General features: G+C 40.5%; 1 protein-coding gene across 37 annotated transcripts in view; it reads left to right on the top strand.

Annotated features, from left to right (window-relative positions):
- Positions 1–21,870, top strand: part of GPHN (gephyrin) — a 435,418-nt gene that overhangs the window by 308,675 nt on the left and 104,873 nt on the right. The window lies entirely within an intron of this gene.

The raw sequence follows: 21,870 nt of genomic DNA, 5'->3' as shown, positions 1-21,870 counted from the left end.
TCTTTTTTTTTTTTTACCATTTTTGATTTTTGGTTGTTTTGTAATTTATCAGTTGTGATTGATTGTTTTCATTTGACATATATCACACTGAATGCATATTGCCAACTAACCAATCTAATTGTAGGGCATGGTACAGTACAATTAAGATTTTTGTTCAGGAGTATTGGCTGTGTTCTACACAATACAATAATAATAATATCCAATATCTGTATATGCAGTGGGTTGAAAATCTGTTCACCCCTTTGGCGTTGTTTGTGTATCATGGAATCATAATGCATTTATTTGGGAATTAAAATACTGCAATGTCCTCTACCCTGGTCTCCCAGTAATAGAAATGCACATCTTCGAGCTGGTACAAAATACAACTGCCAGGCTGTTAACCAACCAGCCCCGTTCCAGCCACATACTGTAAAACCTATTCTCTACTCGATTCAGTGGCTTACTGTAAAATGGTTAATCTATTTTAACATTGGCTTATTGGTTTTCAGAGTCCTACATGACCAGGGCACAATGTACATGAAGTAACTTCTGATTAGTTACTGCCCCACTTGCATACTGCAATCTTTAGATAAAATCAAGCAATTCATCTGGGGGTGGAGTTTTTAGCTCTGTGGCTCCAACTATATGAAACTGTGTGCCCCACATAATTCAATATGCCTCCACTCCAGTATCTTTCAAACACAGACTAAAGTTACCTGTTAAATGCATTTCACTGATGTCCCTTTTGTTTGTGTATTCTACAATGCACATGTAATGCACTTTGGCGGGTATCCAATTAGCTGTAGTAATTTACAGCAGCTAATGGACTCACTGGGGGTTATCCTGTCACCCCGATAGCCGGTAATTATATTCCTCTGCCAGCTCTTATAGGGGAACTAAATTCACAGTAAGCATCTGTTTTTGCTGTGATAAGCCCCTTGAAAATACATGTCTGCACTTTTTTCAGCCGATATAATAGGATTGGGGTGATAAAAAAAAGTGAAACCACCCTTTTTTTTCGGGGCTGCAGCATGATTGTGGCAAATTGGATACACCCCTAAGTGCAATTGGGAGAAAGACATTTTATAAATAACAATTATTATTATTATCATTATTAATAATAATAATTGTGATCACTGCTCAAAACACAAACAAAGCTTTATCTAAATTACAAAGCATTCAGCATCCCTTTCTGACATACAGTACACCTATATAAACTTTGGTTAGTTACAAACAAGTCCCATGAATTTTAAAGAACATTTACCGTGAATTCTGTACAATAAAAATGGTACAGAAAAGCACCAATCAGGGGGAATATTTACAAACATGAATACCCTTCAATTAAGTCAATCAAGGAATATTGTAGGAAAAACATAACACAACAGTGACTTGTATAGAACAGAGTGAAGTAATTTAATTTGGTGTGATTATAAAGCACCAGAACATTAACTGTGGCTATATTCCACACTTGTAGCTATTTTCACAGTTTTCCATTGCTGACACTTTGTAGGCAAGGCCCAATTCCATTGGTGTCACAAATCGGTGCCACCTTGCCTACCTCGAGATAAATGCAGTTGCCACACTGTCTTTTAAGATGAGAAGCTGTATTATAAGTGCAATTGTTAGGGAAGACACTGTACATGATCAACATTAAACCAGACACCTCACCTATTCCTTATGCAGGAGTTCAATAAGAAATCATTGAAAGAAACTCACATGAAGTTTTAAATAGAGTTTTTATGAAAGCAAGTGGGATAGAATTGTACCCTCTAGATGTAGATTATAGGGTTTCATTAGAACAAAAATTACATTTCGCCATTAACACTATACACTAACTGTTGTTGTGTGGCCCCGTGAGGTTGATATCGCAAGGAAAAATAGCCTGTGCAGGCAAAGGAATTTCAGTATATCACATGCAGTGTATTTGGCTATAGGCCAAATTACACATAGTCAAAATCACAAGTGCATGGAGCCAAAATTAGCTCCATGCACTTTAAGTGAGAAATTGCATCAAAATTAGACATAGGTCACACTGTGTGTATGCCCCTTTAGCTACTGTATTGTCAAAGATTTACTTATGCTTCATACATTAAATGGTTGGACCCAAATTATTCAGGAAAAAACAAAATAAAGACAGCAATGATATAAATGTTTGCTAATCTAAATTTCAGTAATAATGTCGCCAAGAAGCTTCAGGTAAATTTGAATGTTTTAAAAGGGCAGTCATTTCAATGGCAAACACAGGTTGGTTTTGCTTTTTTTTCAATTGCCGATTTAAAACATTGGGCAAACTTACCAGGAGCATGTTGATGTCTTCAAGTTGCAGGCTACTACATTTACAGATGGAGCCAGCCTGCCAGCGCGACATATCACTGGCAGGGGCGTGGACGGGGACGTGCGAGCACCTCACACGCTCGCGTGTCCCATTGCGTGCTTGTGCACTCCATCCCGGTGGATGGGGCGGGGCAGTACATGCTGGCGGGAGATGGCGATCAGATCGCCTGGAACCACTCTAATGAGAGCGGCTTCATCTGTACCTCTTAAAGTTGTTTTATTATTTGTCATCTTTGGCGGGATGTAATACAGTCCAGGATGCTGGCTGAACTTAGACTTTTATTAAAGGAGTAATCATTAAAGGTCCATACACACTGGGCTACTATGCCCAGCGTGTATGGACAGCGATGATAGCGTTCATCGCTGTGGGGAAAGCCGCTCAGTGCGTACACACTGAGCGGCTTTCCCCCTGCCCAGTGCCGACTGTGCAAAGCCATCCTGAAAGCCGCTCTTATGCTGGTATAACCAGCAGATGAAAGGCTTTCCCGGCGATGTTGCGGGAGCGCGCAGCAGGGCTCATCGCCGGGCCATACACACTGGGCGGCTTTGAGCTGAAAGCCACTCAAACCTGCTGTTTTGAGCGACTTTCAGCTCAGTCACCCACGGTGTATGGGCCTTTACAAGGCATGTTTTGCCTTGTACAGTAAATGATTGATGCTTTAACAAACCACCTGATTTTGGCCAGGATCCATCACCTCTGCTGATATCGAACTTTTTTACATCCTGCTGCTTGTTTTATTATTTTTTTAATTGTTCCATGGTTAGAATTCCCAAATAAGTCTGTTTTGAACCATGATGTGAAAAAAAAATGCGGAGAGGTGAAAACAACTAATTCTAATGTACTGTAGTATTCTTTTTTTTTTGTTTACACAATTCTTATGCTATACTGCCTATTTTATATAATGGTCTAGTTATGCCTTATTTAAAAAAAATGTTTGACTTAATTAAACTATAAAGTAAACTAGCATACAAATTGAGATACTTTGTATGTAATTAAAATTATTAATAACTGATAAGGATGCACCAAATCTTTGTTTCGGTTTCCAATTTGTTCCAAAATTAGTATATTCAAGCCTTTCGTTTGAAAGAGCAGACCTCCCTATTTCTAGTTAGAAAAGTACAAAAATAGTAAAATATACTTACCTTGAAATAAATTTTGCTAAAATGACTATATATGATATATTATCTTCAGGGCCATAACTAGGTGTGAGTGATGCCTTATCCACAGCGCATCTGCAGTGTGTGAACACCATTGGGCAACATCGCCTATATAACCGCTCACAGCCTCTGCCTGCCTGCCGGTCAGCTTCTATTCTGAGACCAGTGGATATTTTGAATGTGGCACCAACCTGCTAGAGCTCACGGCCCAGCAGCGACAGTTAACGACTGGCTGCCGGACTGCGAGTTCTGATGTGCTCACGAGCCGGCGCCCATATTTAAAATATCTGTCAGTCACAGCACCTCTGCAGGCTCTGCTCTCCTCCAATAGCAGCAGCAGTGCTGGGATACATGGTAAGCAGCAGTACTGCATGCATTTTGTAAAGGGTACTACTCTGGACACTGTATAAGGGGCACTACTGTTGGCATGTGTAGTAAGTACTGTTGGGGGTGATGTGTAAGGGGCACTACTGGGGCATTGTGTAAAGGGCATTACCATGGGCAGCATAATGTGACATGAGCATTACGGTGTGTGGCATCAAGTGACATGGCCATTACAGTGAGTGGCATAATGTGACATGGGCACTATGGTGTGCGGTATAATGTGATTTGGGCATTAAGGTGCTATAAGCATTATGGTATGTGGCATAATGTGATATGGGCAATACAATGTGTTGCATAATGTGTAAGGGGCATTACGGTGTGCAGCATAATGTGTAAGAGGCATTACAGTGTTTTTGGTTCTTTTGTGTGGCCATGCCTCTTCCCCATGAATACCAAAACAGAAATTATTTCTTGAATTATACCGCAAAAGTAAGGATATGCAGCTGTAGTTACATCAATTTTAGGGTTTGTCAATCACCAATAGTACATAGATTTAGAAAAAGATATTGTGCAACACATGGCACTACATTTTTAACAAACTAACACAATTACACCTAATAGTGATGGCATAAAAAATGTATTGACCTAAAATAGTAGACTTTAATCCAATAATTAAATAGCAATATCCATGAAACCAGGTTCTTAATGCCTGGAATGAGAAATGTCTCCACACCCCAAATGAGGGAGGTGATTGGAGGCAAACAGAAGACAGGATTGGGGCTGTACCTTTGGTTACACAAAGGATTTTAATAACATATTACGCTTACAATCTTGAGATTTATAAACAAGCATGAAACAAAACCCCAGCAAATACTGCTGGGCTGTCCTCACACCGCTTCTCCTTCTGGATGGCATCAAAGGGTGGCAGGAAACACTGGAAGCTTAAGGTGTTTCCTGCCACCCTCTGATGCCATCCAGGAGCAGAAACCGTATAAGGACAGCCAGGGGCCCTGGTAAAATGGAGGGGGTGCAGTCTCTGAGGGGGCATGGCCAAACAAACAATCAAACTCAATTTGTGCAGGGTGATCATTGCACACAGAGAGAGAGGACAGGCTGCCGCTGCAGATGTCTCTCTCCCCAGCCCTGCGCATTGCACTGAGCAGCTTCTGCTGAGCTGGGGAGAGAGGCTGTGCTGCAGTGGCAGACTGTCCTCTCTCTCACCCCACTGCCTGGCTCCCTGCAATGGGGAGGGGGGAGCAGGACCCGGGACCCTCCAGCAGACTCTGGCCCTGGTAAAATGTACCCGCTCCCACCCCTCTTGATGCCACTGAGGACAGCCCAGCAGATACCATTTTAGATCTATATATTTATTTATGCCATCTCTATTAGGTGTAAAGGTGATAGTGTGTTAAAAAGATTGTGCCGTGGGTTGCACAATATATTTTTCTATCCCTTCTCCATGAATCCACACTCCTACATTTTTAGTGACACACTGTCCCTGTTTTGAGTATTGGTAAAGCACCAATTCCCTTTCTGGCACAGTGCACCAGAATATCTAGTTACAGCACAGATTATCGTATTTGAAGAATTCTGGTAAATGTACAGTAGGCAGTTAAAATTATCAAAACATTTGATTGTAAAGTTATACATGTACTGTACATTGAAATTAGTCAAGGGATTAACGAATAACTAAAGTTGACTAATGGAAAATGTTTTCTTTATATACTTTCTTTCATTTTAGAAAAATTTTGAGAACCTAATCAGGTTAACCTAATCATTTTTTATTTGCAGTTTGTTTTTAGAACTTGTGCTTTTAATTTGTTATGCAAATTATTGTTCATGTACACATATACATTGCAATATCTGAGTTTTTTTTTAATATTTAGGGGAGATTTTGCATCAAAATTCCAGTTTCACATTAAAAATAGGGTTTTAATTATGACCCATGGTATTCTGCTATTCGGATGTCTACAATAATTTTCTATAGGTATACTGCAAACTTAACTTCACCTCTGAGCAGGTAGAAAGCTTGTGGAAAATGTTGGTATTTGTTTAAGAAGCCCTGAAACACCCCTTTAGTGACTAATTAGGCCTTAGAAAATTAGTTTTAATTGACCAATAGTAACATGTGAGTTTTAGGGGATGCGGTCATTTGGTCTACAGCCTGATGGTCAACATTCATTAGGTCGACACCATTAGGTTGACATGAGAAAGGGTTGACATGGGTCTAGGTCGACATAGGAAAATATGACATGGTTCTAGGCCGAAAGGTCATTAGTTCTACAGGTCTTTAGTTCGACAATGTCTAGGTCGACAGTGATAAGGTCGACATGGGGTTTTTCACTGTTTTTCGAGCCGACATGTGCAGACAGGTGGTATTTCATGCCCTACCATTCACTAGGGCATGGTGGGAGAATAAAATAGTGTGCTGAGCACAGAGAGGCACCGTGCCCGGCGCATTACGCAGCGAGCGATGTGAGGGGATGCAGTGCACTTGAAACTGTGTCCATGTTGACTGCGTTGACATTCAGGTAAAAAAACTGTGAAAAACCCCATGTCGACCTTTTGATTGTCGACATAGACATTGTCGAACTAATGACCTGTCGAACTAAGGACCTTTTGACGTGAACCATGTCGACATTTTCCCATGTTGACCTTTTCCCATGTCGACCTAATGGTGTCGACCTAATGATTGTCGACCATCATGCTGTAGACCAAATGATCCCAAACCAAGTTTTAGGATCATAACATGCAAAATAATGGAAAATGTGGTACATGGGTCAGTGTGTGTTAGGTGTGTTGGGGTTGCTTTGTCTGTGAGACAATTGTGTTTAGGCTTGCAGGTGGAAGGTTTTTGGGAAGCTTTCTGAAAGTGGCATAAAATTGTCCACTTTTATGTACCTCAATTTAAAGTGAACACGTATTTTGATTTAAAAAAAAACTGCTTTCTATAATTTGTTTTTACTTTTTTTGACAGAATTAAAAAATTTCAAAAGTTTATATTACGACATCGGATAATCTTATATATTGTTTTCCTGTATTACTTTGGCCTTTTTTGAGTTACAGGCAGACTTCCCCATTTTCCCTACATTTTTCCACTGGTTTTGATGACCAGCATTATCACCAGAAACCCATTTTTGCAAATATATAATTAGGGCGAATCATAAGACTGCGCAATCCCTCTGGCTATAGTCACAAAAAGTTTAATTACTGTCACTTACCACATTATCACAATAGCTATCACTAATTAATCCCCCCCCCCCTTAGAGAGCATTAGTCGATGTTTTCTTAGTAATACTAAAAACACTTACTCCACGTAAAAACATCCAGCTAAAAATTATTTTATTTTTATATAAATATATATATATATATAGATAGATAGATATGTAAGTGTGTATATGTATATAGCAAAAATAGAGCCGGCACTCTCAATCATCAGAGAATAATAGCTGCCCCGGGTGCCTTCCAAAAGATGTGCAAAATGGAAGAAATGAAGAAGTCACTCCGTGGGTCTTTTTCTGAAGAAATTCTTGTATTAAAAAGCAAACGTATCTGTGTCAACCTCTCATGAGTCGACGTTTCAACGCTACATGAGCATTTTTTTCAAGACAAGAGGTAATGACATGACAATACATACAACCCGCAATGGTGCAGGGAAAGACAATTTATACCCCCGGAAGTGAGCGCATCCCGTCACTGACCGTCCTCCCCGAAGCGCCGGTTGCTAGGCAACAACCCGGCCCGGAAGATGCTATCACCGGCCGACGGGCGAGTCGACAATGGAAGTAAAAGGACACATGATAAATGCATAATGCATGATGTGCGGACAACAATATAAACTGTGCTACCACATTATTAATATAATTAATATAACACGTTCCAATTACAGCGGTCATTCAATCCTTTTGGTTTGACCATTTGTAACCGATGAATCCATCAGGTCTACATTTTTAATAGGATACCGTCCCGATCTCCACCCCTGCGAAGGGGGGGGACATGGTCAATCAATATGAATTTGATGTCACTGACAGCATGACCAGCTTCCAGACAATGTCTGGCCTTTTTTGAGCTAATGGCATTATTTATTGCCGACCTGTGAAAAGCCATCCGCTCACGAATTGTACGGATGGTCTTGCTGACATAATGGAGATGACAGGGGCAGGATGACAAGTAGATGACATGGGTGGTAAGGCATGTTAAAACATGCTTAATGGGGATATTTATGCCACTGACTGGATGTGCAAAGGTGCGACTGAGAATCTAATTTTTGGACGTCGTGCAGCTGAGGCAACGGTAACACCTGGGTTTTTTTCGAAGAAGATTGGGGGGGACTATTGGCTGATTCAAATCCTGTGATGTCAGTATGGATGATTTGGTCTTTATTGTTTCTGCCCCGAGTGTAATATGCCATGGGGCGAATGGCATGTAATCCTGGTAGTGATTTGTCGGATTTAATTATGGGCCAAAGAGCTCTGGTGGCTCACTGGACTGGACGTTGTGAATTGCTGCTTCCAGGGGAGTAACCCCTGGACACTGCGCGTTTTAGGTGTTAACAGCTCCTGCCGAGGAACGGCCAGTACCTCCGATTACTCGTAAGTACTCGTAAAGAGCGAAAATCAGATCCTCTTTTGGTAAACTTATGTACCACTTGGTTGGTGCTGGCCAATGCAGCTTTAGGAGTACTAGAGATGCGTGCAACAGGCATGAGCTGTGATTTGGGCAGTCCTTTCTTTAAAGGTCTGGGTTGGTGGCTAGATGCCAATAGGAGGGCATTGCGGTCAGTCAATTTAGTAAAGACCTCAGTGTGGATCTGTCCATTCCTCAAGATGACCTTCACATCCAGATAACTGATAGACTCAGTTTGAATGTTAATGGTGTATTTAATTGGACTGTCACTGCAATTTATGGAGGCGATGTGATCTTCCAAGGTCGAAATTGAGCCTGTCCACAGACAAAACAAGTCGTCTATGAAGCGACCATACATAAGAATATGTCCATTGATTTGGTCGTTCTGTAAATTGTTTTCATTTTCTTCTGCGAACATATAAATGTTCGCAAAGCTAGGAGCAACCGGGCTCCCCAGTGCATATCCTCCAACTTGTTGGTAATATTCACCATTGTAGAGAAAGTAATTTCTTTCTAACGTTAAAGACAGTAGTTTCAAGAACAGAGGATTGTCCATCTCTTTAATATTGTTGTTGCGCATAAATGCTGCTACTGCTGCTACTCCCGCTGTCTGTGGAATGGAGGTGTACAGACTATTGACATCCATGGTGACAAGTACCGTCTCAGATGGAATGGACTCAATTTGTTGTAAACGTGCCAAAAAAGCTGTTGATGAAGGTTGCTTGGCGTTGGATGTGCGGTTGAAGAATGATGTCTATAACTTGGAGACCGGTTGATAGAGAGAGTTATTGGCTGTAATGATGGGACGGCCCGGAGGTTTACTAATGGATTTGTAGATTTTGGGGACTGTATATATTATGAGAGTGACAGGGTGTGCTTGTTCCAATGGTTTGGCCAGTGAGGATCCAGAACAAAGGATGAAACCGCTTCCCTAAGAAGCAAGTCCAATTCCTGCTTGTATGTAACAGTTGGGTCTCCATGTAATTTAACATAGGTGTTGCCATCGTTCAATTGTCTCTCCAGTTCAGCCCCATAGTCCTTGAGGTCCTGGACCACAATAGCTCCACCTTTGTCAACCGGGCGTATTATAATATTATAATACTGCGGTATCGGCCAAGATCATTTAATGCATTTCGTTCACTTCTGGACAAATTTTGATTGATGTGGGGAACGGCTTGATCGTATTTAGTAACCGACTGATCCACTAATCTAGAAAAAGTGGTCAGTGAGTGATTGGAAGAAGTGAGGTGAAACTGGGATTTGTTGCGAGACCGTATAAACTCTTGCAAACTGGATGTATCCATGACCTTGTCAGCGTACTGGAAATATTCCCGCAAACGTAGATTTCGGTCAAACCGATGCCGGTCAATCTGCCATTGTGGCGGTTTGTAGGGATAAAAGATAGGCCCTTATTTAGGACTGCAGTCTCTGATGGTGTGAGAGTATGTCAGGAAAGGTTGTAGATTAAGTCAACATCAGCGCCTTGAGCTCGCACTGTCCTCCCGTTTTGACACCCCCTACGGGTGGTCGTCCTCTTCCTCTTTTTTGACGCCTTGCAGCCGCTTGATCTAAAGGGACTTCTCCCCGAGGATTGGTATCATCCGATTCCCGAACACTGAAATCGCTATCGAAGTTTGAAGTTGCTGTCTCCCGCGTCTGGTTTTCACGTCGGCGGCGGTAGTTGTTTGCTCTACAGCCTGAGGACGGGAAATAAATCCCGAAACGGTGCTGGTTGAGACGACTGTGAGTCTTATTCTAAACTGATGCCAAGTCCGTTGGATGCGGTATTATCGCCTGCTATATATATACTATATATATATATATATATATATATATATAATTGTATAATTGACATAACTGCTACCACTGTGTGGAAAAATACTTTTTACTGTATGCTAGAGTGAAATTACCTAAGGCTTGATTGATCTAATTGTGGTGATCAAAAACAATAATCAACTCAGGAATTCTGATACTGAGACGCTTGTCAGGCTTCAAAAGTCACCGCTGGTTTAGATTCTTCGAGGAGGGCAGAGAATATGTTATGGAGGAACCACGCTCTGGATGACCTTCAACAATCTGAAATGGGCAAAATGTTTTGAACGCTGACCTTTATTTCAGTGTTAGAATTGTAGCAGAAAAGTTAGGACCTCCTAAGAGATGAGCAAGAGATTGTGACCAATTAGTGATGCGAAAGATGTGTGCCCCATTGGTTCCTAACATTTTGACCCATGATCAAAAAGACAAGCATATTTCCTGCAAAGTTTTGGAGCGTGTGCAAAGTGCGCCTATTTTTTTTTAAGCAAGTGATGAAACTTGGATCTTCTGGTGCAATCCGGAGACCAAAAGGCAAAGCGCAGAGTGGTACACACCATCGTCCCCTAGCCCCAAAAAGGGCCGTATGAGCAAAGCAAAAGGGAAATGTATTCTTATGGCCTTTTTCGACTCGAAGGGTGTGGTCCACAAGGAATTTCTACCTACCTTCCAAATGGTCAATGGTGCATTGTACACAATAGTGCTCATTTGCTTGTGAAAATGGTCCTTCGCATCCGCAAGGAGATTGACACTCCCTGGGTCCTCCATTATCACAATGAGCCAAGTCACAAATCGCTGCAAGTTAGGGAGTTTTTGGCCAATGAAAACTCGTCAGTGCTGCCTTACCACCCTACTGGCCCCGGCTGAATTTTTTTGTTCCCCCCACATCAAATACAGCCTGAAAGGACACCATTCTCAGACAGTAGACAAAGTGGCCTCGACAAGGGCATTCAAGAACATGCCGGTTAATGCCTTCCAGGAGGCGTACTAAGCTGCTTAGACACGCAGATATTGGTGTATGGATGCTCAAGGGTCTTACTTTGAAGATTATTAACCCTATGTATCTGAAAGTGCAATAAATTGTTTTTCATGGATTTAAGATGGGAACACACCTAAAGATTTATCTGTCCAATCTGTGTAGTGGGAACTAAAATCTGGTAGTTTATGGCAGCATATGATGATCTACCATTTGTTACCAAATTCTGGAAAACAGACAATGGCCATTCAGACCAATATGTTAAATCTGTTTGATTTAACAAATTTTCTGAGTAATAATTTCTGTCCATTTTCCATCATTTGGGAGCAAATGGTTGACTGTCATAGGTTTCCTTACATTACCAGATTTTTGTTTCTCACCAGACAGATTGGACAGTTAAACTGTAGATGTGTACCCAGCATTTGTCTCATTACTTTCTGGACTGACACTGTATAAGATTGCCCCTCAGTGTAGCATAACATACAGTTTGATTGATAATTAAGATACCAATTGAGATAAAAGAGAGAAATTGTTGTTTGAAAAAGAAGGTCATTCTGTATATTGTGCCATATGTACAAAGGTACTAGACCAATCAGCAAATAAATTGGTTAATAATAATGAGTTTTAGGTAGATGCTTTACAAAATCAATACATGTAGGCCGTTTACTGGTTCAGTCTCCCATATCTGAAATTCTTGTGAGCAGAAGAATTTCAGGTACTTGTTTCCTAGCACGGCGCCAGCGATAAAAATTGTATCCATCAGGACCCCCAAAAATCGCGTTCATCGCATGCAACCAAATCGCATGCCATGCGATCGACACGATTGATGCGATTTTTACATTGGAATCAATTTAAAATGGTCCCTGAGACCCGATTTTACATTGGCCCCAATGTTAAATGGCCCCCAGACCCCAATTTTTATTGTTTCCCAACCCTGATGGGTCAAATCCCCCCCATTGTTAATGCCACCCCACGATCAACGCCAACCCGAAGCGTGGCGAGCGCAGCAGTACGCGTCCTCCGACCTTTTCATACCCCCACTATCCACGTCGGCGTGGAGTTGATTTTATATAGTGTGTCGAGCACAGCGAGCCATCGAGCCCAAAGCGTGGCGAGCCCCGCGAGGGGACGCGCATTACTTCACAGGTATTACGCGTCCCCTTGCGGGGCTCGCTGCGCTCGACACGCTTCGGACTCGGTGGCTCGCTGCGCTCACCACACTATATAAAATCAACTCCACGCCGACGTGGATAGTGGGGGTATGAAAAGGTCGGAGAACGCTCCGGGTTGGCGTTCATCGTGGGGTGGCATTAAAAATGGGGGGGCATTTGTCATGTAAAATACCCATAAGGGTGGGTATACAATGAAAAATCGGGTCCATTTAACATTGTTCCCTATGTAAAATCGCATCCATCGCATCGCATGCCTTAACTTAAGGCATGCGATGGACGCGATTTTTTAATTGTCGGGGAAAAGGCTAAAAATAGCCCTAAAATCGAGTTGGGTTAAGGTATGCGATCACCTACGACGGGTGCCGTGCTAGGAAACAAGTACCGAATTTTACATTTTGCACTTTTTTTGAGCATGAAGTTGTGGCATCACTGGTGTATCTGCCCGCCCCACAGACTCCTGTATGAATTAGCTTCCATTGGCTACTTGAGTCTGGGGACAGGCAGATACAGCTCTGCCACAGTCGGATTGTTTCTGTTTTATCTGGCTCCCCTCTGGTAGTGTTGATCTTCACTGCGGCTTTGATGTCACTATTGGGCTTGGGTCTTCTCAAAAACTTTGTTTTTTATAATATTTCAGTATTTGGAATACTGGATATGGTAAACTCAACCGGTAAAGATTCAATATTTTTGAGAAATATTTTTTAATGTAGAGTGAGTTATTTAGACACAAAATATTTATTACAACAGCATTAAAAGTATATTTTAGCAATATCCATGAAACATTCTATTTTATGTTTGATTTAACTGAACATTTTACTGAGTTTTTCTAAATGTTGGTAATTACCGGTAGATTTAAGGATAGTGATTCTTCTAATAGGAGCTCTGCATTGGACCAAACATAATTTACAACAGCTGTGACTATAAGATGTGTAAGTCCAAAATTGCCACAGTTCTCGTTACTGCTTCCTTATATAGGAAGAGACAATAGAGTTTGGAGCCACATTATTTCTCAACTACACTCGGTATAGTCAAAGAATTAAGGCATTTCTAAAGTAAGATAAAAATCATGGGTAATGTAGATTGAAATGCTTTTAATCAATTATAATGCAGGGTGTCTTAAGGTCACATATTGAGTCTTCACAGGTATGAATACATTGTACCTACCTGGATGATGTGTTAATGATCAGACATGCTTAATTTGGCTGGGTCCAAACAGTGCCTCTCACTAGTAGCATAAAAATCGGGGGCATTTAATATGCAGCCTTCTAAATGTTTTTTAACTACATAACCCAGCATGCCTTGAAACTGTTTTTTTATTGCAGCATGCTAAAACTATGACAGGGCTTCTGTTGTTTTGATAAAGGGGCAAGGACGCATATTGAGTAAACCCTGATGTAGATGCCATCAACTGGACACATGTTAAAGCATACTCAATTACAATATGAATATAAATTATCTTGAACTCACTGGTGGCTATCCAATTAGCCATGCTTATTTTTCATGGCTAATGGCTGAGTGCTATCCTACAAGCCTCGATACTGGAAATGCCCCAATGGCAAGCAAAAGCAAATTCTTGATAACTAAGCATTTGTTTCAACAAGAAATTTGGCCGAAAAACACAGGCTATAATTGGCTAGACCATTAATGACTGTCTGCCCCTTTTTTAAACATGTTACCTCAAACCATATTTGATCCTAATTGTTTTCTAAGGATATCAATATGCCTATCCCAAGCATGTTTAAATTGCTCTATTGTATTTGCCTCTACCACCTCTTTAAGTTGCTATTCATTCTGTACCAAATAACATTTTTTTAATGTGCATCCTGAGGCATCGGCACTTTGTAAATCCTGAGATACTGTAGGGTACTTATTTTAGTACATTCCTGCCAACAGTCAGAAAATCGACAGAAGAATGCTGATGGCCAAAATCTTGATACATCCTGGTTAGTATAAAAAAAAGTCTATACCCACCCCTCCCGTAGCCTAACCCTAACCCCCTCCTCCTGCAGCCTAACCCTAACCATACTCCCCTCCACAATTTTACCATAACCCTACCACCATACACACACACACACAGCCTAACCCTAATGTCCCAAGCCCCTGCAGCCTAACTGTACTTCTAATGCCTAGTTGGATGTGTAGGGATTCTGATCATCTAGATTCGTCTTCCCTACTGCTGGGAGTTTGACTGCATCCCACATAAAGAGATTGTTATTGGTAACTGACATTTTTTTAAACTTTTATTATATGGTTACTGTTTTGTTTTGGGGTTTTTTTTCATGAAAGGAGTTTAGTTGAGTTCACACATAAAATAATTTTGAGGGAAATTGGGTTTTTGTGGATTTGGATTTCTGTGAAAGATACGTTTATTATTTTTTTTTTTATATATATTATTTTATTATACTTTTTGATAGTGATCCAGGAAAAGGCTCAATAAAAAATCTAGTGGGACAATGACCAATTTAGCCTCACAAGGAAAGTAAATATTTCCAGACCCCGAAAATAAAGAAAGCAGTTGGTTGTATTTTCTTGAATTTTACCCCTAGTCCTCAGATTACTACAAACACCATTTCCCGTGCAGCCCTATAATAACAATATAAAATATATGTGCAGATTTGTTATTACCACCTAATGTAATAAGAAATAAAAATAGCATAACCACCCTTATACTGTAGTTAATAACCCTTTCTTATATCTTTGGTGCAGCCTACACTCTTCCATCTGTAAACAATGAACCTTTGTGGGCATGATTTAGAAAAATGTTAGAAATTCTCTTTAAATATTTATTTCCTTCTGTCAAAAAAGTTGCCCACAACTGTACCCTTTTGAGTTCTCTCTTGTCCTTGTTCTTGCCCAGCATTGTACCGTACCTCCTATTCATAGATGTGTCCTCCTACATCTGTCCTCCATATGCTATGCAGCGGGAAATGCTGATAGGTCCTGTGTGCATCTTTTATGCTGAGTGCATCTTTTATGCTGATTAAGCTTCTTACATGCAACAAGATGTAGCTAGGATGCACCAGGAGACTAGGCTAATTAGTTTGCTATGCAACTTGAATATCTGTATGTCACTGAGTCTGCATATAAACAAAATATAACTTATGTATGGAAAAAATAGCCATGGCCACTGCATCATTGCACTTCATATTCACAGATATAGAAGTGTGTTATGTAAAATGAATCACAAAAATACAGAGTGATTTGAGACTAGGTTGCTTTTGGGAGATCCCCCTATAGTATTTATTGAGTAGACTTTTAGGTGTACTGTGGCCCCCTCGGACTCTGAGCTCCTATTTCTGATAAAGGAAATGCTTGATTATTGGTTGAATCATATGATGGTTACGACTGATTTCCCAAACTGTGAATGGGATATGCACTTTCATTTCTGTACTGTTTTCTTTTGAGGACTAAAAAAGATGCACACTGTTACCAGAGTAACATGGACCTGGTGTGCCAAGATGAGCTGTTTGGTGCGACTTCAGCAAAGATGCATGAGGACACATCTATATAGCCAAAGTTATACAATTGTAATCCTGTTATTATGGGGGTAATTCAATCCCTCTAGGAAGCCATGGGAACTGAAAGTGTTCCGCAAAAGCTGTATCATTGTGCTGCAGGGGGGGCACAATGACTAATTTCTCAAAGAGTAGCAAAAACAAGCCCCTACTTGCAGACATTCCTAGGATTTAGGAGACTGGTATACTCTCTAGAAATCTGGAGATCGTCCTGAAATTTGGGAGTTTTGGAGAGGGAGCAGTTACAGATGGAGCATCTCCCATCGGAGCTGCTCCTGGTGATAAAATTGTCATGAGATGCCTGCGCGCCCTGTTACAACTGAGCCCCTCCGCCGCTCCCTGCAGTTCCTGCCCCTTTCCCAGCTGCCCCCAGCTCCCCCTAACTGTGCCTGTCTCCCTAAAGCGGACATGGGCAAGGAAAGTGCTTCCCGCCACCGTGTTGATGGGGACGCGTGTGTGTGAGACACTCGCGAGTCCCCGTCAGATGGAGCGCCTCTCTGTCGACGAACGGCAGCTTAGGGAATCTGTCGATTCCCAGCACTGGCCGAGAGGCGCTCCATTTGTATGGTTAAATTCATATTCAATTCCTTTCTGGTTGCCAATGGCACATACCCCTCCCCCCCCTCCCCCACCACCACCACCCCACCCCGATTCCAAACATAAAAAATCTGTATGAAAAGTTCAACTCGCTAATCACACTTTTATCAGTCTGATATCGTTTCCTACTCACACTTTGCTAATGAAACTCCCTTAATAGTGAAGCTGTGCTGTGCCAAAATCATATTTATTAAGAGAAGGTCAACAAAGGAAAAATACAATATACATTGAAATGTTGCAGCCTTTATTCTATGAATAGATTTTTCTGATTAAAAAGTCAATTCTGCCTTTAAAAGAGCTGTTAAAGTATAAAAATGTGCCAGTTTCTCGTTATTGCACAAAAAAAAGTTGATTAAAGGACCCGTGCATTGCTTCTCATCTAGCTGCAGAATCAGGTTGCTGCAAATGTAAATTGATTTATCAGTTGGCAGGGGAACCTGCTTTCCTCTGGTCTGTGCTACCACTATTGAGATAGATTTTTAGCAGATGAACTACTGTAACTACATAACTGTGGCTTGTACAGTATAGTAATTTTCTATGTACAGCAATAACTGTGCTTTAAATGATCAAAACTTATTTTAGTGTGAATGTAACTGCTTGCAAATCACTTTTGAATATATTTACATATGGATACCTGATCCTCCTTTTAATCAATGGACTTGGGTATCCTAATCTAACAGACAACACAGACAAAATTACATTTCGCTTTTTTCAAGGCAAGTAGCCTTTTCAAATAGTTTACAATAGATTAGCACAATCTTTTAAAGGCATAGTACACTGGCCTGGCATGAATCCAAACTGTTCGATTTAGCAGCCAATTCAGTTTAGCTTTGATTTGACCAAAGATGTCTTAATGCATGTTGAAAACTCCCAGCCTCTATGGTTTGCTATTCAATTAGGGATCTGTGTTAAGTTAACACGGACTTTAGTTCAAAGATCCAGGCTAGGTGAAAAGTAGTGGGAAATGTACAGTACTCCCGAAACACTCCTTCCAATGAATAATGATGTTTTTAGAGGTTTTCAAACATATGTCCAATTAAGACATTAAATGTTTCAGGTGATTTAATCTAAAAAAGCAAAAGAAAGGTATATTTATGTTGATTGATTGTTTTGGTTGTGTTTTAGACTCTTTTATACACAGGCTTTAAATCAGTATAGACACTTGTCACTAATTGCCATCCCCCCCAAATACTTTAAACACTTCTACTTGCTAAAATACACTTGCTGGCTGTCATCCTTCAGTAGATTTTAAAAGTTGTAATATACAGTTTGAGTATCTCTTATCCAAAATGTTCGGGATCAGAAGAATTCTGGATAACGGATTATTCCGTATTTCAGAATATTTTTATATTTCAATGATGTATCTTGAGGTATCTTGCACTTATGTGTACAAACACATGAAATACACACAAATATATTTTATTTGTGCATAAAACAAAGTTTCAAAACATGAAACAAGGTTTATGTACTATCTCAGATACTGAATTTAATATTTAGTGCCAGTTACATATCATGTCCTCAGTAGAGCTGTTACAGATGTGTATGTGGGTGTCCCCCTAAAAAATAAATAAAATTTCACTTTCTGGAATGTATGATTTTCGTAATTATTTGCATAAGGGATACTCAACCTGTACATGCTATTATTTTATTAATCTAGTTTGTTGTGAATCATTTAACTTTGCTTATCACATGATGGAACATAGATTACAAATGTGATTTAATAGTATGTATATTTGGTAGGTGGTTACATTAGGTTTTTGGGTTATGGAGATTTTTCCACACAAAACTTTAGTATTTTTCTGCCCTCTCTGTGCTTTCTTAGGCTGCCATCAAAGATGAGTTACTGTAAATCACCTATTATAAAGTGATACATACACTATATGCACAAAAGTATTTGGCCACACTTGTTACTTATTGAATTCAGGTATTTCAGTCAGACCCTTTCCACCTTGTAAAGAAAACTTAAGCACCTAGCCATGCAGTCTTCATTTTCAAACATTTGTGATAGAGAATGGGTTGTTCTGAAATGCCTAAGTGACTTCAAGCGTGGTGCTGTGATAGGATGCCACCTTTGCAATAAGGCGGTTCATGAATTTTTATCCCAGCTAGATATTCCACAGTCACATGTAATTGATATTATTAGAAATTGGAAACATTTAGAAACAGCAGCAACTCAGCCACAAAGCCTAAGACCATGTAAAATCACAGATTGGGGTCAACGACTGCTAAGGCACAGGTTGCATAAATGTTACCAACGATCTGCTGATTCAGAAGCTGGAGATTTCTGAAATTCCACTTCCATTAATCTGAACACAAAAGTGCATGGCAGGAGTTTAATGGAATGGGGATCCATGGCCAAACCGCTGTATGCAAGAATCATATCAACAAATGCAATGCCAAGCGTTCAAACGGAGTTGCATAAAGCACACCAACACTGGATCTTAGAGCAGTTGAAATGTGTTCTGTGGAGTGATGAATCGTGCTTCTCTGTTTGGCAGTCGAATTGATGAGTCTGGATTTATCAGATGCCAGTAAAACACTACCCGCCTAACTATATTATGAAAGCTTTGAAGTCTGGTGAATGAGGGATCATATAAGGAGGGTATTTTTTCAGGATTTAGTCTAGGCACCGTATCGCTAGTGAAAGTAATAATCAGGGCTATTTTTCAGCAGGCTCCAGCAGGAACTGAGGCCCTTATTCTAGTTCACTCTGTGCACTGCAGGTGAGGCAGGTGTAAAACCCCACCCAAATCTAATTATCTCTGCACAAGTAACACCTGCCTCACCTGCAGTGCACATGGTTTTGTCCATCTAAGAAATATTTTGTCAGAAAGAGTGAACTAGAATAAGGGCCTCAGTTCCTGCTGGAGCCTGCTGAAAAATAGCCCTGGTAATAATGCTTCAACATACCAAGACATTTTGAACAATGCTATACTTTCAACGTTTGGGCTCCCATTTTCTATTCCAACATGAAGGTGACACAGTGCACAAGACAAGGACTATAAATGCATGGTTTTATTAGTTATTTGTGGAAGAACTTGACTGGCCCACACAGAGGGCAGTATTCAATGCTCCCGATTCACCATTTTTTTACAGCGAATTGGGCAGTTTTCACTCCTTGCGGTGAATCTTTTTCACAGAAAATCTGATTCACCCTATTTAATGTTCACTGTTCGCCGAAAGCAAACAGTGAATGCTTTCAGCATAATTTTCGCCATGATTCACCATTTTGCCTTCGACATCTTTTTAAGCTGATCTAGAATGTGATCTTTTAAAATAAGTTTTTGGTTTTTTTGGTGTTAAAAAATCTGTAATTTTATTCTGTGAAGGTGCATGCTATTTTTATTCATGTGTTTGCAGCACATGAATATATATTTAATATTTTATTTTTCTTTTACACATTCGCCAGCAGGGGGCGGGGAGCCGCTCATTAAATATTCACTTCACACTGGTCCCGCTCATTACATATGCACGAGAGGGACCAGTGCAGCGGCTCCCTACCCGTGTCCCCTGCCAGCTCTCCGGTTCTATTTCAAAAGAACAATTTGAAATAGCGCTGTGAAAATATTTGAATTATTTATTAAAAATATATCTATTTAAGACCATTATTCCAGCAGCAGCAAACACTTCGATCTACATATATTGTACCATATAGAAAAAGGCTTTTCCCCTTTCGCTGTTCTTCAAATGGTTAGTGCATGCATGCAATCCAAACGTTTTTTGCTTCTAATGATTTTAGTAGGTTAGTAAAAATAAAGCATTCTTTCAAGCTCAGTCCCACCTATGTGCACATGGTGTAAAAACTTTTATACTGCACATAGGTGGGACTGAGCTTGAAAGAATGCTTTCTTTTTACTAACCTACTAAAATCGGTTGAAGCAAAAAACGCTTGGATTGCATGCATGCACTAACCATTTGAATAACAGTGAAAGGGGAAAAACCTTTTTCTATATGGTAAAATATATGTAGATTGAAGTGTTTGCTGTTGCTGGAATAATTGTTGTAAATAGATATATTTTTAATAAATCATATTTTGCAGAGCGCTGTTTCAAATTGTTCTTTTGTCTAGAATTGTATGTGGAAGGGGTTTGTTAATCCCCCTTTTAGAAACAGCTGCAGTGTAAAATATATCACTCTGCGCTTAGATCCTTTGCTTGTACTGCTCCGGGGGGGCAGCTTCTGCTGCCTTTGTCCCCAGGAGCCCTCTTCCTCTCCCCCCCCCCCCCACACACATTCCGGCACAGGCAGGGAGGCTTCCATCTCCCTGCCTGCCACCGTCCCCTGGCTCCCTGCAGCGTTTGCCGCAGGGGTTAAAAATCGCTGTCAGGGGCAGTGAGCCCCTGAGGCGTTGAATAGGGTGAGAGGGAGGGCTGCCAGAGAATGCTCCAGCCCTCCGGATCCCTGCAAATGTGCAGCGAATACTGAACAGGATTCGCTGCACATAGTGGAATACCTCATTGAATACTCCCCAGAGTCCTGACCTCACCCTTACTGAGCACCTTTGGGATGAACTGAAACAGAAATTATGAGCCGTGCCATTGTCCAATGTCAATGCCTAACCTCATAAATGCTTTACAGAATGAATGGGCACAAATTCCCACAGAAACAGTCTGTTGTGAAAAGCCTTCCGAGAAGAGTGGAAGCTGTTATAGCTGAATAGGGGACCAACTTCATATTTGAATACAATGTCAATACAGGTCCTGTTGGAATAATTGTCAGACATCTAAATATTTTTGTCCAAATAGTGTATCTATCAGTAGTCCTGAATTGCTGATAGACAGACTATTTACCTCTTCTTTAGCTTCCATTTATTTAATATTCATAACCTTTCACTTTATATTTATCATTCCTGATTGTACTTTCAACTGTTACAATTTCTTGCACAATCTTGTAGTCTAGACCTTTATCGCCCTACTTCGCAAGCTACAGACTTCTGCTCCTGACAACCAACAGGCCCCAATTACACTAGAAAAATTTATATAAGAAAGAATAATAATACACAAATAGGTTCAAATTACCTTGTGAGATGTTCATAAAGCAAAAAACAACCTTTTAGGTTCAAGAAAAGGTGTCAGACAATTTATTAATAAGCAAAAGAGAGAAAACAAACAACATAAAAATCAGGCCAAATCAACATGTATCAGATCCCTGATGTTACGGCAAGTCTCTCACCAAATGAAGTAGCTGCGGTGGGCTATTAAGGCAAGTCCCTCACCAAAAGTGCCAAGTGCTGGATTAAATAGACGAGAAATATTTAATTCAGCACTTGGCACTTTTTCATCCAGCACTTGTTGACTGCACCAGGCAATTTAGAGGGACCAGTATTTGATCCTCTAACTCATGGGTCTTCAAACTGTAGTCCTCCAGATGTTGTGAA

This window comes from Crinia signifera, chromosome 12, assembly GCF_055691185.1.
Source record: "Crinia signifera chromosome 12, ASM5569118v1, whole genome shotgun sequence".
Taxonomy (NCBI): Eukaryota; Metazoa; Chordata; class Amphibia; order Anura; family Myobatrachidae; genus Crinia; species Crinia signifera.
Note: the sequence above shows the minus strand (reverse complement) of the source record. Positions and strands in the feature narration are given on the sequence as shown.